The sequence below is a fragment of the Magnolia sinica genome, chromosome 16, assembly GCF_029962835.1.
Source record: "Magnolia sinica isolate HGM2019 chromosome 16, MsV1, whole genome shotgun sequence".
NCBI lineage: Eukaryota > Viridiplantae > Streptophyta > Magnoliopsida > Magnoliales > Magnoliaceae > Magnolia > Magnolia sinica.
In genome coordinates this window covers 37,724,561-37,741,837 of record NC_080588.1, presented here as the reverse complement: position 1 = coordinate 37,741,837, position 17,277 = coordinate 37,724,561, and positions in this window count along the sequence as shown.

The following is a 17,277-nucleotide window of genomic DNA, read 5'->3' as shown; positions in this document are numbered from 1 at the left end:
ATTTCCAGAATTAAGAATGGGAATTGAAAAATATTTCCTCGGTTTCAAATTGAAGATACGGAGTATGAAAGAAGTCTCTTGATGTACTCTGCAAGTGTCAACACAAGCACTTTTCCTAGTATCAGAGAAAGTTCGCAATGAAATGTATATAAAGTTATGAACAAACCAAGGGCCTGTTTTAGTAGATGCCTAAAAATTAGTTCATCTCATTTTAGTTAATCATAATTATGTCTTAGATTTGACTGTTGAAAAACCTTTGGAAGAGCAACTGATAAAGATGAAATCAGTAATAATTTCACTGAAGACTGACCAAAATACTAATATGAGCGATAAAGAGCAAATCCTGCTTAAATGCTAGTGAAAAATGTTGACATCTCTTAGTATTCTACTGAAAATTGATATTCCATGCTGAAAACATACATATTAACATTATGCCAGAAATGCAGTTGCAGATAAAGTTACTTTGTCATTCTCATAAAAAAATTTACAAACCCATGTGGAAATACATATTAACATGCTAAAACATAAATATTAACATTAAAGATGTTCATATCACAAAACTGCATAAGGATGCAGTGATTTCTGTCAAGTGGATGCGTTTAGACGTACGGTAGTCACCCAATTACAAAAGGTTTAGAAGATCATCCAAAACTGGTACATATCTATTTGGGGATCGCGGAAGCACACAAAGATGAATCTAGGATAGCAATCCAATAGAACCAAGCAAACACAAAGAACACAGGGATTTTAATGTGGAAAAACCCTTTCGGGAAAAAACCATGGCACAAAGTGACAGATAATCACTATGAAAGTAGAAATTACAAAGAGAGAATGCTTACCCGATTCGAACAACCTCGAATCTCACCCGTGCTACACCCCTTTGAAACCCTAGGACGATTTAGAAACCATTAGCATACCTCCCAATCCCATTTACACCCATATATATAGTTTGGAAAGAATCCCAAATGAAATCGAAAATAAATTTCGCAAATCAGGCGGATCCGAAAAATTCTGTGTGAAATCGTTCGATGAATTGAACGCCCTTCGATGTCATCGAACAATTCCAAAAAACCGTCCAGCGGCAAAACATGGATTTTTCGAAAACCATCGATTGCTCGACCCAGCTTCGATGGCATCGAACACATCTTCGATGTCATCGAGCACTCTTCGATGTCATTGAAAAATGACTCCAATATGTCCAGCAACCTGTAAGGCCCGTATCATAGTCCGTACCGTTCCGTGGGCTTTCGCAGTCCTCCCGATCGAATTTTGGCGACCCTTGACCTGAAATCGGCATTTGTGCGCAATCCTAAGTTGCAGCCCATAGATCTAAGTTGGCTCGACTCGAAACTTGTACCATAACAACCGCGCCGTCGTCGCGACTCGGGCACCGATCCGATACCTAGGCCAGGAGTTGTAGGCCTGCATTTATTCCGAGGAAAAATACCGTGTGTGCGAATTTCGAGAGAATCTCTACAACCTGTCTGTAACGCCCCGAATTTCGAGGGTCAAGCAGAGCTCAACTCTCGAGATCCGTCGCATCACTTATGCAACATAAATAATGATGATTGAATGTTGTCCCATTAGTGCATTAAACATTAATGAGATTACACTAAAACAGCATATCATACTCTAGAAGCAATTAGATTATGCAAGCGGAAGTCTGTGATAGATATATAAAGCATATAAGTGGTTGTAAGTCCCCAGAGTATGAACATGTCGCTAGGTTAAATAATTATATGTATAGTTTCAAAATTTATAAAATGATACAATGTAATGGCATCTAATCCGTATCCCTGTAACCCCGTCGATGCAACTCCAGGTCTACATAGACCCGCCAGAGAGTTGCATGTAGGAGAACTCCTCCCCGTCATCATAAAAGTCCGGCTCCATCTTGTAAGCCTCGCCCTCACCTAAAGCTACAACAGAGTCTGGTTGGTGTTTTAAAACACCATCCAAGAGTGGGAGTGAGTGATCAACTCAATGGAGCTAGAAGGCAAATGTTAACATGTTATCAATTCAATCAAGCAGTAATGATATAGCAGTACAACAATTATGTCCTAAGTACTCTTCTTAATGTAGAAATGATATGTTGTAATGATGTATGCCCTCGCCTGCACTCCCTCAGTGACATCATCTCACGATCGTGGCATGCACCACTCCGGACACGTGCGCTTCCTTACCAAAGCACGTGCAATGTGGTGCATGGTCATGTTAGCCAAGTAATTTATTTAGGCTTTTTCATACCGCAGATTCGGAAAGTTAAGGCACTTCCCTTTATATCATTTACCCAAACGATGATCCATCTAGGGTCGTCAATCCTAGTTCATCACATACGATAGGCAAGTTATAGGGCAACATCACCACTGATTTAAAAGCAGTGGATATAGAAGTTTAGGTCGCTACGGGAGGCTCGTCACCTTAGTGTAGGCCTAGTTTATACTCGAGGTCACTATGGAAAGGCTCGTCACCTTAGCGTAAGTAGACAGCTCAAATACAGTGTCCCATACCACTGTATTCAGCTCACGAGTTTGGGTTGCTCAATGGACACTACGGGGAGGCTCGTCACCCTAGCGTAGGCCAACAGCTCGACCACGGTGTCCCATACCACCATGCCCGACTCATGAGTCTTAGTGGATTATGGTACCAAGGTTAAATGGGCTTTTCACTGGTAAGTGGTACCTTAGATTCAAACAGTAACGTCTATACATGGTGAATGTACATTAGGCAATTGGGTTACTTGACAAGCTCGACTGGTACGAGCGCACGTTAAATTAATTGACATGGAGTGCATACGTACTCCTCGTTGCCTAACCACTGTCGATAATCACCGTACGACTCGGATTCATTGAACGTATCCGTTGTGGCGAAACTAAATTGGCCACTGATCGTAAACCGTTACCGATTGCCTGGACTACGTACTAGTCCTAATCATACTCAAATATAGTAGGCATTTATATGTGATAGTCAAACATGTGACAAACAATTCAAATGTAAATCTCATTTGAGCATTTTAACAAACACATAGTGCACATGTTATCATATATAGGCATTTCATCCATAAATCACGTAGTAGCGAGATAGGTTACATGAAGGAAACTGTAACTATAGATACGGTAATTGAAAATCCTATCTCAACGGCCTTATTAAATATATTTCAACAAGCGACTTCTAATTCAGACATTTTATCAAACACTTAAATTACACATATCAACATACATGTAATAAATTTGTTATAACATATGTTATAGCAAATCCTTTCACAAAGGAGTTGTCACACATACAACAATGGAGCTCATCTGGAGGTCCATTACCTGCATACGGTCCGGAGAAAGTTCCCAGACAATGGATCTATGTTAGGTTAAGATTTCGGTTCGATCGGATTTATGGATCGACCGCGGAGGACCAGTTTCAGTTCAACAGCTATCGTTACTCGATCAGGGGCACAAGTATACTGACATGTGTAGGAAAATTTTCCTGATCCAAGGGTGTAGTTGGGTCAGAATCTGATGGTCTGAAACCTTAAATTTGGCTTGCAAGCAAACGGCCCAATTCACTTAAGTTTGAGTTCATTTTCTAAAGATATTTACACTTCTCACACACTTCGCTTCGGGCTCAAGTTGTGAGTTTTTAGATACTATTTGGACTTGATTCCCGAGATGGTTGTCAAGCCTAGTAAGGTGGTCATAATCATATAGTTTTGTGGTAATCGGACTTTCGACGCATGGTCCAGGTCCAATACAGAGTTTCAGTGTGCTCCCGAGAGCAACTGAGTTTTGAGATTGATCCTGGGTTTCTAAGTAATGTTGGGTTAGCAATCCTAATGATTTTGGGTCTTGCAGTTTGTATAGAAAGTGGTTCAAGCTAATTCACCAATTAATTCAGTTTAGTACTTAATTAATTTTCGTCTAATTTTCAAAGAATTCGGTCCTTAGTGATTTCTGCCTGAGGTGGTACTCGGGTCTTTGTAAGGATTTTTTCGAGACGTTACAATCTACCCCCTTAAAGAAAAATTTCATCCTTAAAATTAGTACCTTTTAGTACTCCTCGAGAATCTGAGGGTAGTTCTTACAGACCTCGGCTTCTATTTCCTAAGTAGCCTCTTCCTCAATGTGGTGTGTCTAAGTACCTTCACAAGTGGAATAACTTTACTGCGCAACACCTATTCCTTCTTGTCTAGGATACGCATCGGTCACAGTACATAAGTAGCATCTTCACTCAACTGTATGTAACGCCCTGAAATTCGGGGGTCGAGCATAACTCAGCTCCCGAGTTCCAAAACATCACTTATGCAACATATTTAATGATGGATGTATGTTGACTGTATTAGTGCATAAAACATGGAATAGATTAAGCCAAAACTCAGATATGATTCAGGGATAAGTGAATAAAGCAAGCGGAAGACTTATAGGAAAGTATGTGTACAAGTGTAAATCCCTAAAATACATATACAAGCCAGATCGTATGAAAGTGTTATTTAACAAAATTATAAGTATCAAGTTACATCATTTAAGTTCCCAAAAATAATCCCAGAGATCCCGCGCATCAGACCAAGGTTCGTTAGAACCCGTCTGAAAACTGCATATAAGAGAACGCAGCCTCATCATCATCCAGCTCCCGCTCTGCCTCAGAAGTCGCATTCACATCTGCAACATCAGAGCCTAAGACAGAGTCTGGTGGGTGTTTAACACCGTCCCAGAAACGTGGGAGTGAGTGATCAACTTAGTGGAACAATAAGGCACTGGTTAACATGTTATCAGTTCAATCAAACAGTAATGATAAAGCAGAACAATTAAATAAATCCTAAGTACTCTTGTTAATGCAAGGATGTATACAATATGATGTGTGCCCTCACGCGTACACCCTCAGCTTCTTCATCTTACGTTACGCATGACATCGCCTCAAAGTGAGCCACATCTACAAAGCACATGCAAATGCAGTGCATAGATATGATTACCAAGTTGTTATTAGTCCATTTCACACAGCCAGATTGGGAAGCTAAGATACCTTCCTCATGTCACCATCCAAACAGTGATCCATTCTAGGGTCGTCAATCCTAGACATCTCATACGATCATATGTTTGAGGTCGTAGCAAAGGGCTCGTCACCAATCAATGCACGCCTTTCATGCCTTTACTACCACAGTTCGGCTCGTCACCTCCTTGCGGTATCCAGGTATGCTCGAGGTCACTACAAAGGGCTCGTCACCAATCAATGTAGGCCGACAGCACGAATATAGTGTCCCATACCACCATAATCGGCTCACGAGTTTAGTTGCTCACTGGTCACTACGGGGAGGCCCGTCACCCCAGTGTAGGCCGATAGCTAGACCACGGTGTCCCATACCACCATGTCTGGCTCATGAGTCTTAGCGGATCGAGTATCATAGTTAATAGGATTTCACTGGTAAGTTCGGTACCCTAGATTCAAGCAGTAGCGTCCATACATGGTGAACATACATCGGACAGTCGGGTTACTTGACGAACTCGACTAGCACGAGCGCACGTTAAGTTGAGCGACATAGAGTGCGCAAACACTCCGCGTGGCCAAACCACTGCCGACAACTCTAATACGGCTCGGGTTCGTCTAATACGTCCTACGTGGCGAAAGCAATCTCGACCACGAACATAGGGTCAATTACCGATTTCCTGGACTAAGGCATAGTCCCAAACATCTTACACTACTAAGATACTCATATGGATTGTAAAACAGTAATGGAACAACAACTTAAATCATGGTACATACGCATCTGAAGAATCTCAACTTAACATAAATGTAAGCACAAGTAGTGCTTGAATTTAAATAACATGGAATGTAACTTGCATAAAGGAAATCATGCGCATCAATAGGAGTGTTGAGAATCACTTCTCAATGCCCACAATTAGTGTAACAAATTACAATTTAGATCATTCATGCATTTCTACAAACACTTAGCACACATGGAACAACATACATGACGTATGTTGAAGAACATGCATTTAGACAATTCCTTTTACCAAGGAGTTGTCATACATGCATCTAGCATACATACATGACAAATAATCATGGCAAATATAAGTGCATATTTTATACATATACGGTACTTTATAAATACACATAGAATACACAAATCTCAATATAGCACATGAATATCAGGAAAGCAACGTAAACACAACATTTGGCATGCAGAATCTCATCCATAACAAGAATAAATCACTAACTGGGATTGAAAGCCTTGAAAACAATAACCTATACACTTAAAGTCCGCACCTTAAGCCAGAAAAGAAACACCGAACTGATTCAGACGAGTTGTCTTCGTCAACGGCGATAGGATACCCTAAAACAAGGATAGAAATGAGATACAACAACACCAAGTCTAATCTAAGCTCTAACACAGGTTAGGGTTAGATTAACTTACCCCAAAACGAACTCAGAACCGTCAGAAGAACGATTCAAAGTAAAGGTTCAAAGATGAAGAAGAACAAAGAAGAATCCAAGATGATTCACCAACTTATCTCTCTCACTTTCTCTCTCTTTTCCACTCTCTTTCCAAGCTAGGGTTAGAGAAATTCGTATGGAAAAGAGGGCTAGGGTTTAAGGACTATAAATAGGCCTCAGAATGATGGAAATAACCCTAGGGACAAGGTATACTTAGGTTATAACCAAAGCATGCCTTTCTCGATCCAACGAAGCACTTCTGGTGGGCCTATAACCATGAAAGGTCGGACTTAAGCTCCTTGACCATGGATCTAAGTCAAGCTGAATTTTCATACTGACCGGCTCTTCAGATCAGCCGTGGCGGACCACACTCAATTCAACGGTCACGGAATCTCGATCAGGTCCACAAGCACTAGAATATGCCTGGGCCACCTTCCCTGATCAGAGGGTGAAATTGGGTCAGAATCCAATGGTCAGATAGCTTAAAATCGTCGCGCAAGCGACACAACTCAGATTACATAAAAACTTATAAATATCCAACCGTTCTCATACTCTTCACTCCGAACTCAATCAAATCGACCCAGAACATCACATGGACTTGATTTTCGAGGTGATGGTCAAGCCCAACTCGGTGACCGCAACAGCCTAAGATCATCGCCATCGGACTTTCGACGCGCGATCCAGGTCCGATCCAGATCTTCCAAAAATTCCCCAGAACAACTGGATTTAGCGATGGATCCTAGGTTTCAGAGTAACGTAGTGCTAACTAATCTACAAGTTTAGGCCATGCAGATACAATTTAAAGTGATTGATGCGAATTTCACAAGCAATCGAGTATAGCGCTAATTACCCCAAAAACAACTACTTAAGGAAAGATTAACATAAAATTTCCTAGGTCGTTACACTGTACCTGCTCCCATTTGATAATGTGGGAAGGGTCAGGAACGTATTCCTTCAACATCGATACGTGAAATACGTTGTGCATGCCGACGAGTGATATGGGCAAAGTAAGGCGGTACGCTACTACACCCACTCGATCTAGTATCTGGAATGGGCCAATGAATCTCGACGTGAGTTTCCCTTTCTTTCCAAACCAGAGGACTCCCTTCATTGAGAAAATCTTTAGGAATACATGGTCCCCAACCTCAAACTCTAGCGGTCGCCTCCTCGTATCAGCGTAACTCTTCTGTCTGCTTTATGCTACTAGAAGTCAACGCCTGATAATGTCAATCTTCTTTGAGGTTGCCTGCACTAACTTCAGGCCAATCAAACTCTTCTCGCCAACCTCTACCCAACAATGTGGTGCTCGACATGGGCGCCCATACAAGGCCTCGTAGGGAGTCATGCAAATACTTACTCGAAAACTGTTGTTATAAGCGAACTCAGCATAAGAAAAACAGTCATCTTAACTATCCTTGAAATCAAGCACACAAGTGCGCAGCATATCTTCTAACACCCAATTCACTCGTTCCGTTTGCCCATCCGTCTATGGGTGGAACGCGGTACTTATCTTCATTTTCACACCCAATGCTTCCTAGATATGAGTCCAGAAGATAGATGTGAATGGCGTGTCTCGGTCCGACATGATCTCCATAGGAACTCCATGCAGACATACTATCTCCTTGATGTACAGCCTGGCCAAATCGTCTGTTGAGTTTGAGACTTTAATCGGGAGGAAATGAACCGATTTCGTCAACTGATCCACAATCACCCAAATGGAGTCATGTCCCTTTCTCATCTTCGATAACCCTGAAATGAAATCCATAGAGATGAAATCCCACTTCCATTCAGCTATGGGCATGAGCTGAAGTAAACCAGAAGGTCGGCGATGTTCGACCTTAACCTGCTGGCACATGAGACAACGTGATACATAGTCTGCTATGTAGGCCTTCATGTTGTCCCACTAGTACAAGCACTTCATATCTCGATACATCTTCGTACTACCAGGATGCATCGCCATCTTTGAATTGTGAGCAGCTTCGAGAACTTCCCTTCTCAAGTCATGAAGATTTAGGACACATAGGCAGTTGTGATAACGTAAACCCCCATCCGTACCAACTCTCCATTCATAGTCTTCATCGTCACTGGCTCGCTTTCTCAACTCTACTAACCATTCATCTTCCCCCTGAGCCACTATGATTCGGTCATCGATAAGTGGCCACACACAAAAATGTGTGATGCTCTCGAACGGCTCCCCTACCATAAGTTTCTGCTCAAAGTCTCGCACAAACTCTACCATGTTCCACTCCTCTATCATCAGCGGAGCTGTAAATACTATCGTCTTCTTGCGGCTCAACACGTCTGCCACAAGGCTGGCCTTGCCAGGATGGTAGGAAACCTCAAACTTGAAGTCCTTCAAGGTTTCCATCCATCATCGCTACCTCATGTTCAAGTCTCTCTATGTGAATATGTATCTGAGGCTCTTGTGGTCACAAAAGAGCTTGAACTCCTATCCATATAGGTAATGTCTCCAGAGCTTTAATGCAAAGATGATAGTTCCAACTCCAGGTCATGCATAGGGTAGTTTTCCTCGTGCTTCCTCAACTGTCGCGATGCATAGGCAATCACCCTGTCCTTCTACATCAGAACACAACCCAACCCAACACGAGACGCGTTGGTGTATATCGTATATTTGACCCCCTGCTCTGGCAATACTAGCACGGGTGCAGATATTAACTTGTCTTTCAGTTCCTTAAAGGCTGCTTTTGCCTTCTCATTCCAAGCAAACTTGAGATCCTTCCGAGTGAGCTGAGAGAACGGTCTGGCTATCTTAGAAAAGTCTCTAATGAAACGACGATAGTAACCTGCCAGGCCAAAGAAACTCCTCACTTCAGTAACTAAACCGGGCTACTCCCAGTCCTGAATTGCGGTCACCTTAGCAACATCCACAACTATTCCTTCCTTGGACACAACATGTCCTAGGAACTTGACTTCTTATTTCCAGAAGTCACACTTCTTGTACTGAGTGAACAACTGGTTCTTCCTGAGAGTATCAAAGATTGCTCGTAGGTACTCTTCGTGATCTTCCCAACTCTTAGAGTATATCAGGATGTCATCTATAAATACGATGACAAATTGGTACAGATACAGACAAACACCCGGTTCATAAGGTCCATGAACATGGTGGGTGCGTTTGTGAGTCCAAATGACATCACAAGGAACTCGTAGTGCCCAAAGTTGGTTCTGAATGCTGTCTTTTGTACATCTTCATCCCTGACGCGCAACTGGCGATACCCTGACTGCAAGTCGATCTTTGAAAAATACTGTTCCCCTTTTAATTGATTGAACAGATCATTTATCCTAGGCAAATGACACTTGTTCTTCACTATCACTTGGTTCAACCTACAATAATCAATACATAATCACAGTGATCCATCTTTCTTCCTCATGAATAACACGGGTGCTCCTCAAGGAGATACACTCGGTCATATGAAGCCTGCATCCAATAGATCATCGATCTGTCTCCTCAGTTCCTCCATCTCACACGGAGGCATTGATATGTGGGTAAGGAAATGGGTGTCGCACCATGCACAAGGTCGATAGTAAAGTCGATCTCGCACTGGGGAGGTAATCCAGGTATCGTCTTAAACACTTCTCAAAAGTCCTGGACCACGGGTGTGTTTCCAAGTGTCGGACCATTATGATCTTTCAATAGGGCAGAATAACAAAGAACCCAGAAGGGGCAACTGACCTGAACGGGGAATGTGAAGGTCGTATTTTCGGGTTCTTGTGCCATCACCAGTCGGGTCTCGCAGTTGATCTTAGCCCTCATTTCAGTAAGCCAATTCATGTCGAGGATGACGTTGTAATGGTATATCGTGGTAACAATCAGGTCAATGTGTATTGTTCTGCCCCCTAAATCTATTAAGAAACCCTTACACAACTTAATGATATCTGTAAAAGTTCCTGCTGCTGCGATAACTCTCACCCCAACCATAGGGGTCGTATTCAGCCCTAAGCGCTTGACCATAGAACATGATATCATCGAAATAGTGGACCCAGTGTCCACTAATAGGAATACGAGTGTACCTTGGATGTGGGTAGTGACCTCGAAGGTTAAAGGAACTGTAGCTGCTGACTCAATGCTTCAGCTACAAGGGCATGTACTGGCGCCTATTGAGTACGGTTTTGCTGCAGTGCCATAGGTCGTTGAGGCGGCCTAAATCGAGGTGTAGGTGGTGCTGATCGTAGAGGTGGAGATGAGATGGCCTGAGGTAACTAACGGTTGATCTTCTGAGGAGGCGCGAAGCCGTTGTCCCTCATCTTGGTGAAGCAGTAAGTGTCAGTGTGGCCCGACCTCTTGCACTAGGTACACCATAAGTCTTCTCACCTCAACTGAGTCAGTGGAGCCGTAAGTCTGGGAGGTGAATAGTGGAGATGAGATGGCCTGAGGTAACTAACGGTTGATCTTCTGAGGAGGCGCGAAGCTGTTGTCCCTCATCTTGGTGAAGCAGTAAGTGTCAGTGTGGCCCGACCTCTTGCACTAGGTGCACCATAAGTCTTCTCACCTCAACTAAGTCAGTGGAGCCATAAGTCTGGGAGGTGAATCTGCGTGTGGCCTCTTGCCGAGGAACGGTCTGCTTGGTAAATCTGGTCGAGGCCTCGGACCCATGGGTACGCGTGAATGGGATAGTCTGTCCCCGTCCTGCTCAGCTCACAGAGACGTGTTCACTAACTCAGCATAGTTGGAAATGCTAGCGCAACATATCTTCATATATATCTCAGGTCGCAAACCCTTAGAAAATCACCGTATTTGCATCGGATCATCTACTAATATCAATGGAGCGTATATGGCCAGCTTTGTGAACCTATTTTCTTACTCAGCCACAATCATTCCTCCTTGACGGAGGCAAAGGAAGTCACTTTCCTTCTCGTTACGGTACATGAGGGGAAAGTACTTATGGAAGTGGGTCTCAAAAGCTTCCCATGTCCACACATACTTAGCAGGCAATGTCCGTAGGATGCTGTCCCACCAGAGACTGGCCTCCTTCTCAAACATGTATGTGACCAGCTCAACCTGCTCTGCCTTATGCAGTGCAGTGGCTTCAGTATCTTAGAGATGCGGTCAAGCCAATATTCATCCTCCTAGGGTCTATGAGTACTCGCAAAAGTGGGAGGCCGGAAGTGTTGGAATTGCTCGAATAGGCCGATGACATTCAGGCTTCCAGCAAGATGCACAGGTGGTGCAGGCGGAACCACATTAATGTTTTGGGCAAGGGCCCCAGCAATGGTGGTCCAAATCTACTGTTGCTGCTACATAAGGAGCATATCTGCTCCAACCAATGAGGAGGAGGAGCCTGATGCATGTGGGGCATTAATAAAGACGCACAGTTCAGTTCTGGAATCAGTGGTGCAGAAGGTGTCGGCCCATTTATGGGGCCAGTGGCCAGCTGAGAATCCGGCATAGTCACTTGATTTGGGCCCAAACTGGGGTCCGTGTGGCTACCGCTTAGGGGAGGTGCCCCGTCACTCGATTCGCCAAGTATAAACCGTGTCGTACTTCGAGTGGCCTTAAGTGGCATTCCCTATATACAACATAGGGTGTAACATGTGTAAGGTTGTATAACGACACTCAATTTCTCAAGCATTCTACGCATTTCATAGAAAAAGGAGCTGCATGCATTTCATTTAACCAAAATTGTCACAATACATGAGATGTAGTTTTACATGGATCATGACAGAAGATGCATGTGAGCTAATTTAACAAAGCTTTAAACACCAAAACACACCAACAACTCTACCCTACTACTAGGTCTATCAAGGCTGTAACATAGAAAGTAAGAAAAGCAAGGAAAGAAAAGACCCAATGACGACTACAACATAGGACTAGTCATTTGAATCTGGTGATGGTGGAGGAGCACTCTTGTCCTGCAGACAGCATAGGAGAGCCTTCAAGGTGCGAGACACCTTCTTAAACTTTTACTTCATGTAGGTCTGATTCTCTTCAAGCTCGGCCTGGGTCTCTCTAACCTCCTGTCGCAATGTGACCTGGCCCTCCTCAATCTGAGCCAAGCAGGCTTCTAAAGCAGCTCGATCATGTTGGCGCTCATGTGTAGCGGGTGAAGAGCCCTCATTAGAGTCTTGGGCCTCCTCTTCTTCCTCTTCTTGCTCTTCCTCATCTTCACTTCCTTCCTCTATTTCTTTTTCGTCCTTTTCCTCATCACTTTCTTCCTCTTCACTTCCTGTCTCATCTTGACTATCATAGAGTCAAGCTTGACGTTGTCGTGGCCAGAAACCCATGTTGTTAAGCGTAGTGTCATTAATGAAATGGATCGGCGCAAGATTTTCTGAGCCAAGTATGTAGCCGAATTCACAAGCAAGCTTGCATATAAGTCGGTCGAATGGGAATGAAATGTCTATCTTAGGAGAGCATACGGTTTGAACTATCTGTAGTAGTACGTACATAGGTAAGCACAGCTTGTCTCCTTGCTCAACCCTGTATAGGAAGTCTACCATTAAGTGCATGCATTTGCTGCGATTGCTCCACCTAGGATACACGTTGTGTGTGAATATGTGGTGGAGTAGACGGAAGTCATGAGTCATCTTGGTCCCTAGGAGGCAGTTGCTTCGATTCTAGTGGATCAATCGGCTGCAAAGGAATCACGTACGACGATCTCTTTCATGCATACTCCTGAGACTTCTCTCGCTAGCATATACCTCTCCATGCGGAATCCCCATAATTTTAGGCTATCAAGTTTACATCGACAATGGTTTCCCGTCTTCTCACGAGGATAGAGAATTGCAGAGGCTCCAGCAGTAGATCTCGTATGTGGGCGTAAAAGCCTCGGACAGTGCTCTCATTCGCACATGACTTACCCACAAAAATAGGACCCCACCCGCCGTCTAATAAGAGGTCCATCACTAGATAAAGCCCAAATAGTTTTTCATCCACGTGTGCTTCAAAGATGACTCTATGACCTTTAAACCTACCCTGTCCCATGTCCACTTGTAGAGCTCTTTCGAGAGGTATCTGGGGATCGAGATCCCGCTTTGTCCTTTATTTTCGTGTGGCGCTTGTACTTACTTCAGCGCCCGATTTCTTCCTTGGACGGGTTGGGCGGCTAGGCCCAGCTTCATCTGTGGAAGCCCTCTTCTTCCCCATGAGGGAAAGGAGTGTGGCCACGAGCTCGAAAAGTGCCATGAGAGTGAAACAAGATGGAGGGATAGGATGGATTGGTGGACTTTGAGATTTTTAAGACATAAGAGAGGGTTTGTGTGCTTAAATGGGAGGAAATGAGGGAGATAGGAGATGGATTTGAAATGAATGGTGGGAGGTGGGTATGTAGTGTTGAAGAAGGAGAAGATTTGAGAATGGTAGGGCGATGTGAGAGAGAAAAATTAGATTTTTGAGAGCTTGGAGGGGTTGAAAAACTTGGAAATAGAAGAATGAAGTAAAAAGGGGCATATAAGGTGGTCCCACATGTGTTTTGTGGGCCTCACACGCATGTACACCATCGGTCGACGTGGCCGACTGCAGCCCGACCGGCCCGCGGTGCCCGAACCGAGAGGCCTCACAGTAGGCGCGATGCCATCGCGGTCTAATGGACCTAGGGCGATGGCATCCCCCCCTCCCCCCGATTTGTGTCGTTTGGCCCTCCGAGTTCGTTTGAGACGTTTCAGGCCCTATCTCGCGCATATTCACGCGTTCTGATCATTTGAGTGTGGAATATGTTGAATTATCATCTAAAACCCATCGATTGACGGTATGAAAGGGAATTGGGGTCATCTCGCATGATCACAGATGCATACAGATCCCCTTTCTAAGGTCAGTTTCCTCCCCTCCTAAGTCAAAGTACGTCAAAGTGCGTCATGTGTCCATAACCCAGGTCCAATTTAATCTAAATCATGCTCTGATATCAATTTGTAACGCCCCAAATTTCGAGGATCGAGTAGGGCTCAACTCCCGAGATTTGTCAAATCACTTATGCAACATAAATAATGATGATTGAATGTTGTCCGTATTAGTACATTAAACATGATTGGGATTACACTAAAACAGCATATCATACTCCAAAAATAATTAGATTATGTAAGCAAAAGTCTGTGATAGATATATAAAGCATATAAGTGGTTGTAAGTCCCCAGAGTGTGAACATGTCACCAGGTTAAATAATTACATGTATAGTTCCAAAATTTTCAAAATGATGCAATGTAATGGCATCTAATCCGTATCCCTATAACCCCGTCGACTCAACTCCAGGTCTACATAGACCCGCCAGATAGTTGCATGTAGGAGAACTCCTCCTCGTCATTATAAAAGTCCGGCTCCATCTCGTAAGCCTTGCCCTCACCTGAAGCTACAACAGAGTCTAGTTGGTGTTTTAAAACACCGTCCTAGAGTGGGAGTGAGTGATCAACTCAGTGGAGCTATAAGGCAAAGGTTAACATGTTATTAATTTGATCAAGCAGTAATGATATAACAGTATAACAATTATGTCTTAAGTACTTTTGTTAATGCAGGAATGATATACTGTAATGATGCACGCCCTCTCCTGCACTCCCTCAACGACATCATCTCACGATTGCAGCATGCACCACTTCGGACACATGCACTTCCTCGCCAAAGCATATGCAATGCGGTGCATGGTCATGTTAGCCAAGTAATTTATTTAGGCTTATTCATACAGCAGATTCAGGAAGCTAAGGTACCTCCCTTTATATCATTTACCCAAACGATGATCCATCTAGGGTCGTCAATCCTAGTTTATCACATACGATATGCAAGTTATAGGACAACATCACTCCTGATTTAAAAGCAGTGGATAGGCAAGTTCAGGTCATTATGGGAGGCTTATCACCTCAGTGTAGGCTTAGTTTATACTCGAGGTCACTACGAAAAGGCTCGTCACCTTAGCGTAGGTGGACAGCTCAAATACGGCGTCCCATACCACCGTATTTGGCTCAGAGTTTGGGTTGCTCAATGAACACTACGGGAAGGCTCGTCACCCTGCGTAGGCCGACAGCTCGACCATGGTGTCCCATACCACCATGCCTGACTCATGAGTCTTAGTGGATCGTGGTACCAAGGTTAAACGGGCTTTTCACTAGTAAGTGGTACCTTAGATTCAAACAGTAGTGTCTATACATGGTGAACGTACATTAAGCCAATCGGGTTACTTGACAAGCTCGACTGGTACGAGCGCACGTTAAATTAATCGACATGGAGCGCATACATACTCCTCGTTGCCTAACCACTGTCGATAATCACCGTATGACTCGAATTCATTGAACATATCCGTTGTGGCGAAACTAAATCAGCCAATAATTGTAAACTGTTACCGATTGTCTAGACTACGTACTAGTCCAAACCATACTCAAATACAGTAGGCATTCATATGTGATAGTCAAACAGCATGTGACAAACAATTCAAATGTAAATCTCATTTGAGCATTTTAACAAATACATAGTGCATATGTTATCATACATAGGCATTTCATCCATAAATCACGTAGTAGCGAGATAGGTTACGTGAAGGAAACTGTAACTATCGATACAGTAATTGAGAATCCTATCTCAATGCCCTTATTAAATATATTTCAACAAGCGACTTCTAATTCAGACATTTTATCAAACACTTAGACTACACATATCAACATACATGTAATAAATTTGTTATAACATATATTATAGCAAATCCTTTCACAAAGGAGTTGTCACACATACAATAATCATGTATTCTCAATCAATAATCATGTCAAGCACAAATCATAATTCCATATTCATTCAAACATTTCAACAAACACACGGAATGCATTATATTCAACATAGTTCATATATATGTACAATACATGGAAAACATCACATTTAAGTACGGTGACAGCAATCAAGTCAGTCATAAATCATTAAATGACATTGAAAGCCTTGAAAACCATAACCTAAACATTTATAGTCCACACCTTTCGTTGATACGCCGATTACGAACTCGGTTGGTACACTATGCCTTTGTCGATGGCACAATGGCTACCTAAATATGAAATAGGTTAGCTATTTCACTGTTTCCCTTATTTGGATTCCTAAAACAAATTCGGGTTAGGATTTCTTATCCAAAAATGGATTCAGATTCGACGGTGTAGCGACACGGGGGAGATGATTTGGCAAGTGGAATGGTAGGAATGAATCCCAGCAACTATCTCTCACTCTCTCTCTCTCTCTTCTTCTCACTTTCCTCCTCTTTTCTCTCTTCTCTCTCCTAGGGTTTAGGAAATTCGTATGGGATGAGAGAGGGGTGGGTTAAGGCCCTTATATAGGCCCAAAACTAATGTCAATGGCCCCAGGGCCATGATATACTTAGGTTATAGCCAAAAGTTACCTGTTTCGGGCCAACGGAGCTCATCTAAAGGTCCATTACCTGTATACGGTCTGGAGAAAGTTCCCAGACAATGGATCTATTCAAGTAAAGATTTCAGTCCGATCGGATTTGTGGATCGACCGTAGAGGACTAGTTTCAGTTCAACGGCTATCGTCACTCGATTAGGGCTACAAATATACTAACATGTGTAAGGAAATTTCCCTGATACAAGGGTGTAGTTAGGTCAGAATTTGACGGTCTGAAACCTTCGATTTAGCCTATAAGAGAACGGCCCAATTCACTTAAGTTTGAGTTCATTTTCTAAAGATATTCGCGCCTCTCACATACTTCACTCCGGGCTCAAGTTGTGCGTTTCTGGATACTATTTGGACTTGATTCCCGAGATGGTTGTCAACCCTAGTAAGGCGGTCATAATCATATAGTTTCACGGTAATCAGACTTTCGACGTGCGGTCCAGGTCCGATACGGAGTTTCAGTGTGCTCCCGAGAGCAACTGAGTTTTGAGATTAATCCTAGGTTTCTAGGTAATGTTGGGTTAGCAATCCTAATG